This window comes from Lipotes vexillifer, unplaced genomic scaffold, assembly GCF_000442215.2.
Source record: "Lipotes vexillifer unplaced genomic scaffold, Lipotes_vexillifer_v1.1 scaffold913, whole genome shotgun sequence".
In the NCBI taxonomy this organism is placed as follows: Eukaryota; Metazoa; Chordata; class Mammalia; order Artiodactyla; family Lipotidae; genus Lipotes; species Lipotes vexillifer.
This window is the reverse complement of record NW_006798474.1, coordinates 200,412-211,981: the sequence shown is the minus strand read 5'-3', so window position 1 is coordinate 211,981 and position 11,570 is coordinate 200,412. Positions and strand designations below refer to the sequence as shown.

Sequence of the window (11,570 nt, the reverse complement as noted above, 5' to 3'; positions counted from 1 at the left end):
GCGGCATGTGGGATCTTCCCGAAACGGGGCCCGACCCCGCGTCTCCTGCATCGGCAGGCGGACCCTCAAGCACTGCGCCACCAGGGAAGCCCTGACTTTTTTTTTTAAGCTGCCATTTAGAATAAATCAAAGGGGAACAGAAATGTCTGCTATTCTAATATTAAAGACTTTTGAATCATCTTGGAATTGGTTAGAAGTGCAATCTCTCATATGTCATCCCAGAACCACAACTTAATAGAGTGCTCAGTTGGCCGGGTGCCCATTGAAATTGATGAGGAATTCTTGGAGGCACTGAATGTGGCAGGTCTATTAAGACCATATAGTCCTTTGACCTAGGAGGCTAGTGACGTTTCAGAGTGCCTTTGAGGTCAAAAATTGTGATGATGACACTAAGATATTAGCCCTTTTCACCATTCACAAGTAAACAATGGAGTTTTCAAGTAACTGCATGGCCGGACATGATAGAACGAATAGAGCAGGAGCACGGGAGAACCTAGATGTCTTATTAAAGAGATCTGTGTCAGTTTTTATTTCTAATGTAAATATTGGTAATCCATAGCACAAAATCTTTTGGAGTCTTTCAGTGTTTTCTCCCCCAAGTGATATATTTTCCTGCCTTTATTTCCAATTTGTGACTTTTTTTAATAAATTTGTTTTCTCACCATGTTACTGTTTTCTCTATCTTCATTAACATGTGGAGTGTATTAATAATAGCAGTTTTAACATCCTTGGAGGCTAATTTAATCTCAGGTTACATTTCTTCTTCTGTCCCATTGATTGACTTGTCTCCCTGTCGTGAATCATGTTTTCCTTCTTTTCATACTTGGTCTCTTTTGATAGTGTGCTGCATACTGTGAATTTTACACTGTTGGCTGCTAGATTGTCTTGTGTCTGTTTAAATACTTTGGGGCATTCCTGGGGGGGTGGTAGTATGTGACTTGGGAGTTACTTTAATCCATTAAGTGCTGGCTTGTAATTAAGCAAATTAACTAAATTCAATGTTTGTTTGTTATTTGAGGTCTAGAGCATTCTTTAGTTTAGGACTAATTTGGTCACAGTAGTGGGACAGTAATACTCTTTTGTGAACAGAGTGTTAATACCTTATGTATTCCTCATGTATTAGAAGATCTTTCCACTCTTTCTAAACATCCTGTCTGTGTTTACGCTTTGGGAATTTTTCCACCTATTGCATTTGGGTTCTTTTCCTCCACTGTTGGAAGTTTTCTTATATGAATATACAAATTTTACTCAAGGTGACCTTTCTGTTAGAGCTTCCTGCTTCTCTCTCAGTGTACCTCTTTCCTCTGACATTTTTTACTCCAGGAATTCTAATTGTTTTCACTTTCCTGAGCTCCCAACATTGCCTTCTGTAGTTACTGAGATCAGCAGGCTGTGATTCAGTGTCTTCTTCCTGTACCATAACCTAGAAATTCTATTTCTTTCCCTTCTCTCAGAGATCCTTGTCTTCCAGTGCCATTGTCCAGTGTGTAATGGCTAAAGGTCATTATTTTATTGATTTTGTATGGTTTCCAGTTGTTTGGCATGTACCATTATTCCTCTTACACCATCATGGCCATGACTGGAAGTTCCTATGCAGAGCCTTATTTAAACCTCTGTACATGTAGACCCAATGTTATGTATCCTTATGACTCAGGGGTTTAAGGAGATCAATTTCTTTTTAGATTCAGAAAAAACAACATTGTAGTTTCCTCTCCAAAGGAAAGGTCAAATGAGCACCATAATTATGCTACTCCCTAGAACTATTCCTTCACATTCATATGCATTAAAGCCAATGCAGCTGATCCAAATCCTAAATTATTTCCCATTTGCAGGGTATTGTTTAACAAAACCAGACGTAATCGTCAAGTTGGAGCAAGACGAGCCATTGTTGTTAGAGGAAGAGATTCTAAGCAAGAGCCATGCAGGTGAGTTATTGAGTACAGTAGACAGGTCTCCAGGGGAAATAGGATCCAAAGTGGTCACTTAGAGGTGGACACCAGGAAATTGTTTAAATGCTTCCCTTTTTGAGGACTTACATCTTGAAGTTTAGAAAGAGTAGACCTAATATGATGTAGTAAGGAAGTGTGTAAGAAAAGGGATAAAATATAAGCACATTGATATTCTCACTTTGCAGACAGTAAAATGGAAGATAGAAATCCACCTACATAGATGGTAACTTTAAATATGAATGATATAAGCATTTCCATTCAAACATAAAATTTACTAATTTTTCATGTGGGTAATTTTCTTCAGTTTTATGCACTGCTACCTTAGATAGAAATCAAGAGTCAGTAAATTATGAGTTTGCTCCTGGTTTCTCTATTGTTTTTCTAGCCTGTTTAATTATCTCTACCCTAGTACCATTTCACATTGATTATAGCACCTTTATGACATGTTTTAATAATGAGCTGATCAAATTTCAAAATAATACTCATGAGATTTTGTTTGGCATTATGCTAAACCTTGAATTTAACTTTGAAAAATTGAATTTAACCTTAACTAAGGTCATTGAGTCCTGAATTATTTTTAAATGTTTACCTAATTTACAATTTTTTATTTCTAATTTTCCAAATTAATTTTAGGTATGCCTCTGATACAGTCTAATAGCATTTTCTTTTAATAGTTGACCTTAGCCCATTCATATTGATTGACTATTACTTCTATAATGCGAACTTATGTATAATGTTACAGAAACTCTTTTCAGTAATAGGCCTGTTTCCTTTGCTTTTTAAGATAAGTGTATTTTTCTCCCTGTAATTTAGTTAAGTTGTACTTTGGCTTAAATAGTGACCTTAAAAATTATAATCTCAGGACTTCCCTGGCAGTCTAGTGGTTAAGACTCCATGCTTCCACTGTAGGGGGCATGGGTTCAGTCCCTCATCAGGGAACAAAGGTCCCACATGCCATGTGGTGTGGCCACAAAAAAAAATTATAATCTCATGTAATGGCTTAATCATCTATTTATTTAGACAGTATCTAATAATCACCTGATATGAAACCAATTATGAAACTAAAATGCTTACTTTCTCTTCTGTCCCATATTTTAACACCCAACTTTAGTTTCTGTTATAATCTCTTAATTTTTAGCCTTTGAATATCAAATATGACTATTACTTGATTTTAAAAGTATATATTTTGGTTCCTAGTTTTTCACGATGAGAAAAACATCAGGATTATGTCTCATCACTTTTGTTATATCTTCCTCCTCCACATATTGGATATATTTTTTCTAAACGTCCAGATTCTTAAGGCTTCTAAAGGAGAGTTGTAAAACAGTACAGAAATTAGAGCAAATAATTACTCTAAATTTTATGAGTGATGTGACCTGTAATGATGCGGAAACTTGTGCTTAAGAAAGTCTTGAAGTTTCCCTGATCCAGTCATATTCTATTTCTTGATGAGGATGATAGTTCCGTGGGTGGTCACTCTGTGGTATTATTATAATGGACAGAATAGTTTTATGTATATTTATGGTAAATTTCATATTTTTATAAATGTGAGGAGACAAATCATATGGTGAGAGATGATATTTGTTACAAATGTACTTCAGAAAGGATTTGTTTCTATAATAGATAAAGAATTCAGATCTCAAGACAAATATCTTCTTAGTATGGCCTTCTGTGACTATTGTATTTAAAATGTCACCCCTGTCCTTTCTTCTGTTATATTTTTCTCCCAACTACTCATCACCTAATATACAATTGTCAGCTATTTTGTTTCTGTCTGTCTCTTTCCACTGGAATATAAGCTCTCTGAGGGCTTATGTTTAAAATATTTTATTCACTGATTCAGCACCTGAGACAAAAACTTGGGACTCAAATGTATGTTAAGTATTAAACTACTGAAATTGTGAGTAAAAAGTCAAGCAACCCATTAAAAAAAAAAGTCACAGTCCGTAAACAGGTATTTCTCAAAGAAGGGAATAAATGGAATTTATGAGAAAAGGTGCTCAATTTTGGTAATGTGGGAAGTACAAATTCAGATTGGATCTCATATAGTATGATTTTATACCCACTCAATTCTCAAACATGAAGAGGTCTTATGATTCCAAGAGTATGAGGGTATCATGCAGGGAAGCATCTACAAGACAGGTAGCAGAATTAATTGGTGTAAGTATTTGGGAAAACAGATCAGCATTTTCTTTAAAGTTTAACATGCCTGGGACTTCCCTGGTGGTCGAGTGGCTAAGACTCCGTGCTCCCAATGCAGGGGACCTGGGTTCAATCCCTGATCAGGGAACTAGGTCCCACATGCCACAACTAAGAGTTCACATGCCACAACTAAAAGATCCTGCATGCCACAACTGAAGATCCCACACGCCCCAACAAAGATCTCGCATTCCGCAACTAAGACCTGGCACAGCCAAATAAATAAATATTAAAAAAAAAAAAAAAAAGTTTAACATACCTGTTCCCCATGACTCAGCAGTTTCACTCCCAGGTTTATCTTCTAGAGTTTCCTACACTTTTTCACTGGGAGACAAAAATAAGACTTTCTTCATACAACATTTATAAAAAGCTCAAATCTGCAAAGAACCTCAATACTTATTCACAAGTGAACTTAAAACTAAATCATGATGTAGTAATAAAACGGAACATTGTACACTGTAGGGCAATCATGGTCTATGAATCTAAAATGAAAATTGTGCATATGAAATCAAGCAGAAAATGTTTATAGGTAGAAAAATGCCATACAAATAATGGTCAGAAACATAATAAACTGAATAGTGCCTCATTATTTGGAATAAGAATGTTAAAACATACACACATACACAGATTAAGATATACGTAAAACTAATGTGTGTGTATAAATAATTTAGTGTATTGTAATGCACCAAAAAAGAATATTCCCTATTCCTCCCTCCTCTAGGATGTAATATATAATTAATATTGTACAGTTACATTAGGGTTGACAGTAGAGCCAGGTAGGTGAGAGGTATTTCATGTTTATTGATGCACCAGTCAAATTTCTTTGACTTCTGAATCATCCTGTATATTGGCATTGAACCTGAGTCAGTGTAACCAAGAGTGGTCTGGGTAGCTCTGAAGCATACTGCATTTTTAAAGACTACTGATTTATTTTATATCACAGAGGGGTGCAAAAATAATCACAGAATGAGAGTTCTTTTCCAGATTTAGGAGCACAAATCTGCATGAAATACATTTTATAGGATCTAAAATGGTATCAGTTGAGAGACAAACCATTATTTTAGGGATAGCTAAAAAACTGTGGACATGCCATAAATTTTAAGATGCATCCTGATTGAGTGATGGTAATTTGCTTAAAAATGTGTGCCTCAGTGTGCCTGTATGCTCTCCAGGTATTCATTGTTAAGATAAATGGTATAGGCAGCACGTATTGTGAGAGTGTAAATTACTGGTGGGAACCTCTTAGAAGGTATTTTCTTGGTCAAGTTTAGAGAATAGCATTGCCTCAAAAAATATCTAGATTAATCTTTAGTCCTTAAGTTGGGATGTAGGGTTATGTAGAGAAAGGATGTGGGTAGAAGATAATTGTTGAAAATGAAAAATATTATTGTTGTTAAGGAACCACTGATGGGAGACATAGTCTGGCCAGGTTAGATTGGAAAATATCATGGAGTTGTGGAATGATAGCTAGAATATCTCATGTGCCTGAAGTTGGTAAAGAAGGCTGTTTTCCAAAATGATGCTGCTTAACTCTTTTTATCTGTGGTATTTAGAGCAGTATGTTTAGTGCTATCTTAGGTTTTAGCTTAGGGCTGGCATTTTATGTAGAAAGTGAAAATAACCTAGGTAAGAGCAGTCAAATATATGAAAGAAACTTTTATGAGAAATGAATAAACTGTACATTTCTAAATAGGCTTTTGGAAACAGGTTGAAACGTGATATTAAAGGATCTCAGTTAATAGAAACTGTATGCTCAGAAGTAGATGGAATGCTTACATAGAGATTAGTCCTGGTTAAGACTAGTTTTAGGGGGAATTCCCTGGTGGTCCAGTGGTTAAGACTGCAGGGGGCACAGGTTTGATCCCTGGTCAGGGAACTAAGATCCTGCATGTAGTGCAGTGTGGCAAAAAACAAAAACAAAACAAAAAAACTAGTTTCAGGAGAGTGAGTGATCATAATGAAAGGGGAAACTTGTGATTTGATATTCAAGAGAAGTTTGTTGTTGACCAACACTGATATAATAAACTAAGGCATCAGAGCCAGCATATAGAAGTGAATTCATTCCAGGTCAATATATGGTTTTACCTCTCATCAGTTTTGCACTTCTTGTACATTTGTAATTCTGTGAATAACTCCAGGAGGATTTGATCTTGAGCTATAGAATTGTTTCTTTAATCAGAAGAAAATCAGTGCAATTATGAATTTATTTCAGTGTTGATGTGTAGAATAGAAAAGAGGGAACTCCAACTGGAAGCTTGTAGACTAATAAGTTCCTACCATCGTAATCTTTAGTTGGAAGTATAAAGACCTAGACATTGATATTCTTCCTCAATCCAATCCTTTCTCTGATATATTGTTTGAAAACCCTTACTGATTTTTCTTGTAGTTCTACTTACTGCTAATAATCAGTCATCCCAGTGTCTCATTTTCCAGTTGCCTGAGTGAATCACTTTTGAGAGTTCTCTGTTAGCTATTTAATGTTCATTTCCTTATTTTTAAAATGCCAGCTATATGGAGATAATCATCATAATTTTGGTGTCCTTTTTTCTCAAGGAGCATAGGAAACATACATTTGGAATTTATTTATTTTGGGAAGATGTGGTGGCTAGAAACCAAAGAGTAAAATACAATATAGGGCATATATATAAAGGCTGCATCCTATAAGAAATGTGTTTTAAGGCTTATAAGGCATTTTTATTTTCTTTATTTTATAAGACTGCAAACTTGATAACCTCTTAGAGAAAAGCCTGGCAAATCAAGGAAAACATTTGCAGCAAGACTTTTTTACTCAACTTCAGAATACAGACACAGGTGAGAAAACTTTCAGCCAGAAGTCACACTGCAGAGAACATCAGAGCACTCACTCAGAAATAAAGCCCTTTGAAATTGGAAGTAACTTAAGTCCTAATGCAGCCCTTACCATATCCCAGAAGCTTGACACAAAGAGGAGCTTCTGTGATGATACCATATTTTGGCAAACCTTATACCCTCAGACTACCTTTACTGTGCATCAGAGAACTCAAATGAGTGTGAAACCTTATGAAGAATGTGGAAAATCCTTCTCTAGGAAGTCATACGTCATTGGAAATCAGAGAACTCATAGTGGGGAGAGACCTTATGCATGCAATGAATGTGAGAAAACTTTTACCCACATGTCATACCTCAGAGAACATCAGAGAAGTTGCATAGGGGAGAAACCCTATGAATGTATTGAATGTGGGAAAGCTTATGGCCATAAATCAACCCTAAAAAGACATCAGAGAACTCACACAGGGGAGAAACCCTATGAGTGTAGTAAATGTGGAAAAGCCTTCTATAGAAATTCTCACCTCACTGAGCATCAGAAAAGTCACACAGGGGAGAAACGCCATGAATGTACTGAATGTGGGAAAGCTTTTACCCACATATCATACCTCAGAAAACATCAGAGACGTCACACAGGGGCGAAACGCTATGAATGTGGTGAGTGTGGAAAATCTGTCTGTAGGAAGTCATACCTCATTGTGCATCAGAGAATTCACACAGGGGAGAAAGCCTATGACTGTAATAAATGTGGGAAAACTTTTAGACATAAGTCATCCCTAAAAATACATCAGCGTACTCACACGGGAGAGAAACCCTACGAGTGTAATAAATGTGGAAAATCCTTCAATAGAAAAAGTTACCTCAGTGATCATCAGAGAAGTCACACAGGGGAGAAACCCTATGATTGTAATAAATGTGGAAAATCCTTCCATAGAAAGAGTTACCTCACTGAGCATCACAGAATTCACACCGGGGAGAAACCCTATGAGTGTAACAGATGTGGGAAATCCTTCTATAGAAAGTCTTACCTCATTCTGCATCAGAGAAGTCACACAGGGGAGAAACCCTATGAGTGTAACAAATGTGGAAAATCCTTCTATACAAAGTCTTACCTCACTGAGCATCAGAGAAGTCACACAGGGGAGAAACCCTATGAGTGTAACAAATGTGGAAAGTCCTTCTATAGAAAGACTAACCTCACTGAGCATCAGAGAAGTCACACAGGGGAGAAACCCTATGAGTGTAACAAATGTGGAAAGTCCTTCTATAGAAAGTCTAACCTCATTGAGCATCAGAGAAATCATACAGGGGAGAAACCCTATGAATGTATTCAATGTGGGAAGGCTTTTAACTGGAAGTCATTACTAAATAGACATCAGAGAATTCACACTGGGGAGAAACCCTATGGATGTAATGAATGTCGGAAAGTATTCACCTATAAAGTCAACCTCAGGTTACATCAGAGGGCCCACACATGAGAGAAACCCTATGAATGTAATATGTGTGAAATATCTCTCTAGGAAGTTTCACTTCACTTGGCATCAGAGAATTCACACAGGACAGAAGCCTTAGGAGTGTAACAAGGGTGGAAAATCCTTCAAGAGAAATTCTCATCTACCTCTGCATCATAGAATTCACCCAGGAGAAACCCTGTGAATGGGTTGAATGTGAGAAAGCTTTTAGCCAAATGCCAGTTGTAAACACTTCAGAGAACTCACACTGGGGAGAAATCCTATTATTAATGAATGTGGGAACGTTTTCATCTACAAACAACCTCAGAGTACGTAAGACAGTCCCCACGTGGGAGAAACCCTATGAATGTAATGGATATGGGGAAACTTTGACTGGAAGTGCAGCATCAGAGGACTCGGGAAGATCAATGAATATAATAAACCTGGAAATTTTCCCTTTGAGAAATCAACCATCAATCAACAAAACTCACAGAGAAATCCCTCACATGTATTGTGTATGGATAGTGTTTCAACCAGATTTCAGCCCTCATTGGACATTAGAGGACTCACACAAGTGGTAAATCCTTGAAATTAATCACTTATGAACAGTCTTTCCACCAGACTACTCAATGGGTGTTAGAAATTTACACAGGAAAAATTTCCTGTGAAGGTAACAGATGAGGAAAACTTCTCTCCCCAAAGACTACCTTCAACTTAATTGTACTGGGATCCAACATGAGGGTTGTGGGACTTATGCACTTTTTACGCAAAAACCATCATCGTGTAAATATGTTAGAAGATACATTTGGTTAATTAAAATACGTATGTTCTGGGCTTTCCTGGTGGCGCAGTCATTGAGAGTTTGCCTGCCGATGCAGGGGACATGGGTTCGTGCCCCGGTCCGGGAAGATCCCACATGCCATGGAGCAGCTGCACCTGTGAGCCATGGCCACCAAGCCTACGTGTCCGGAGCCTGTGCTCCACAACGGGAGAGGCCACAACAGTGAGACGCCCGCTTACCACAAGAAAAACAAAAAAACAAAAAACAAACGTATGTTCCTATATTTTTTACTGTCTTCTGGTCAGTGTACATAAGGAAGACTATTGTTACTGAATTGCCTCTTCAAGAAAGAAGCCAAACAGTGTTTTCTGCAAGACTTTTATTTTCTCAAGGTCAGCAGTGCATTTAGTGTGAACATTAGATTCACTATGCAAAAGTCATAAGCACAGTTGTTTGGAGAACAAATCTGATTCAATCGAGGAGTTGCTGTGAACAGTGGTACTCAATATTTACACTGTAAACAGAAAAAGAAATTGTATTTTCCTTCTCCTCTAGTTCAAAATATTTAAAATTATCTGGGAGTTTTTTGACCCACACGTTATTTAGAAATGTGTTGTTCAATCTGCAAATATTTTGATATCTATAGCCATGATTTATTAATGACTAGCTTCATTGTCTTATCATATGAGAAAATATTTTGTATGATTTCTGCTCTTAAATTTGTTGAATTGTGCTTTCTGACCCAAACTGTTTCCTATCTCAATCAAAGTGCTATCTGAGCTTAAAACTGTGTATTCTACTGTTGTAGAATAAAGTATTCTATAAATGTTGATTATATCCCATTGATTGATGGTGCTGCTCAGTTCTGCTATGTCCTTGTTTTGACTGATGAATCCATGAAGTACAAATGGAAGTTTGTTGAAATCTCAGACTATAATTGTTATCAGTTCTTGCCTCACCAATTTGGATGATCTGTTTTTAGGCACACACTCTTAAGGACTGTTATATCTCCTTCTTGTCTCTACCCCTTTATCATTATGTAATGCTCCTCTTTATTCCTGATAACTTGCCTTTCTTAAAGTCGGCTTTGTCTGAAAGTAATAAAGCTACTCTAGTTTTCTTTTGGTTTGTGTTAGTATGACATTTTTTTCTTCATCCCTTTACTTTAATATATCTCTTTTTATATTCACAGGGGTTTTGTACAGGTAGCATATTTGGGTCTTTATTTTATCCACTCTGAGATTGTTTTTTCATTAGTACATTTAGATAATTCACATATATCTGCCATGTTTTAAAATATTATCTATTCATTGTACTTTTTCATTCTTCTCTTTTTCTTCCTTATATAATTTTAACTGTGTATTTTATATGATTGCATTTTCTTTCTTCTTGGCATATCAGTTATAATTTTTAAAGCTTTAGTGGTTGCCCCAGAGTACAGTACACACTTAAAAGTAATTCAAGTAGCCTTCAAATAATACTCCATATGCTGGAGGCTTGAACAGGATATATCTAGATATTTTTATTTATATATGGCCTGGTATTCTCTGGCTTCCTGGATCTGTGGTGGGAGTGTGTCACTAATTTTGAAAAACTCAGCCATTATTTTTTGTTGTTTATTTTTTGTTAAGATCCATGTGGCTTGCGGGATCTTAGTTCCCTGACCAGGGATTGAACCCAGGCCATGGCAGAAAGTGCTGAGTCCTAATACTGGACCACCAGGGAACTCCCCTAATTTGTTTCTTTTTTCTGCTTCTGGAATCCTAATTATATGTACGTTCCTTCATTTGTAATTGTTCTCACATTCCGTAGGTGTTTTGTCCTTTCTTTTTCTTCCATTTTTTCCTCTTGCATTTCAATTTCTGATGTTTTTGTCTTGAAGTTCATTTATTGTTCCTCTACTGTGTCCAGGCTACTTGGGAGCCCATCAAAGGTATTTCCATTTCTGCTGCACTGTTTCTAATTACTAGTTTTTCCCTTAGGTACTTTCCTAGAATTTTAATCTCTATTCTTCTAATGTCCATTTGTTCTTGCATGTTGTCCATTTTCGTGAGAGAGGTTTTAGCATATTAATCATATTTTAAATTTCCAGTATGGAAATTCCAAAATCTGTCATATCTAAGTCTCGTTCTCTTTGCTTGCTTTGTCTCTTCATACTGTGTTTTTTTCTTCTCTTGTGATACATTGTAATATTTTGTTGAAAGGCAGACATGATTTACTGGGTACAGAAACTAAGATAAATAGGACTTCAGTGGGAGGGTTAATGTTTATCTTGGTAAGATTTATGCTAGCATGTTCACTGCATGTTCACTGTTTGCTATACCTGTAGGTGTCTAAATCAATTTCCTCTAATATGCTTGTTTTTCTGTTCTTGATTGTCTTTGA

General features: G+C 36.5%; 1 pseudogene; it reads left to right on the top strand.

Annotated features, from left to right (window-relative positions):
* Window positions 1-11,570, top strand: part of LOC103086336 (zinc finger protein OZF-like) — a 104,219-nt pseudogene that overhangs the window by 9,213 nt on the left and 83,436 nt on the right.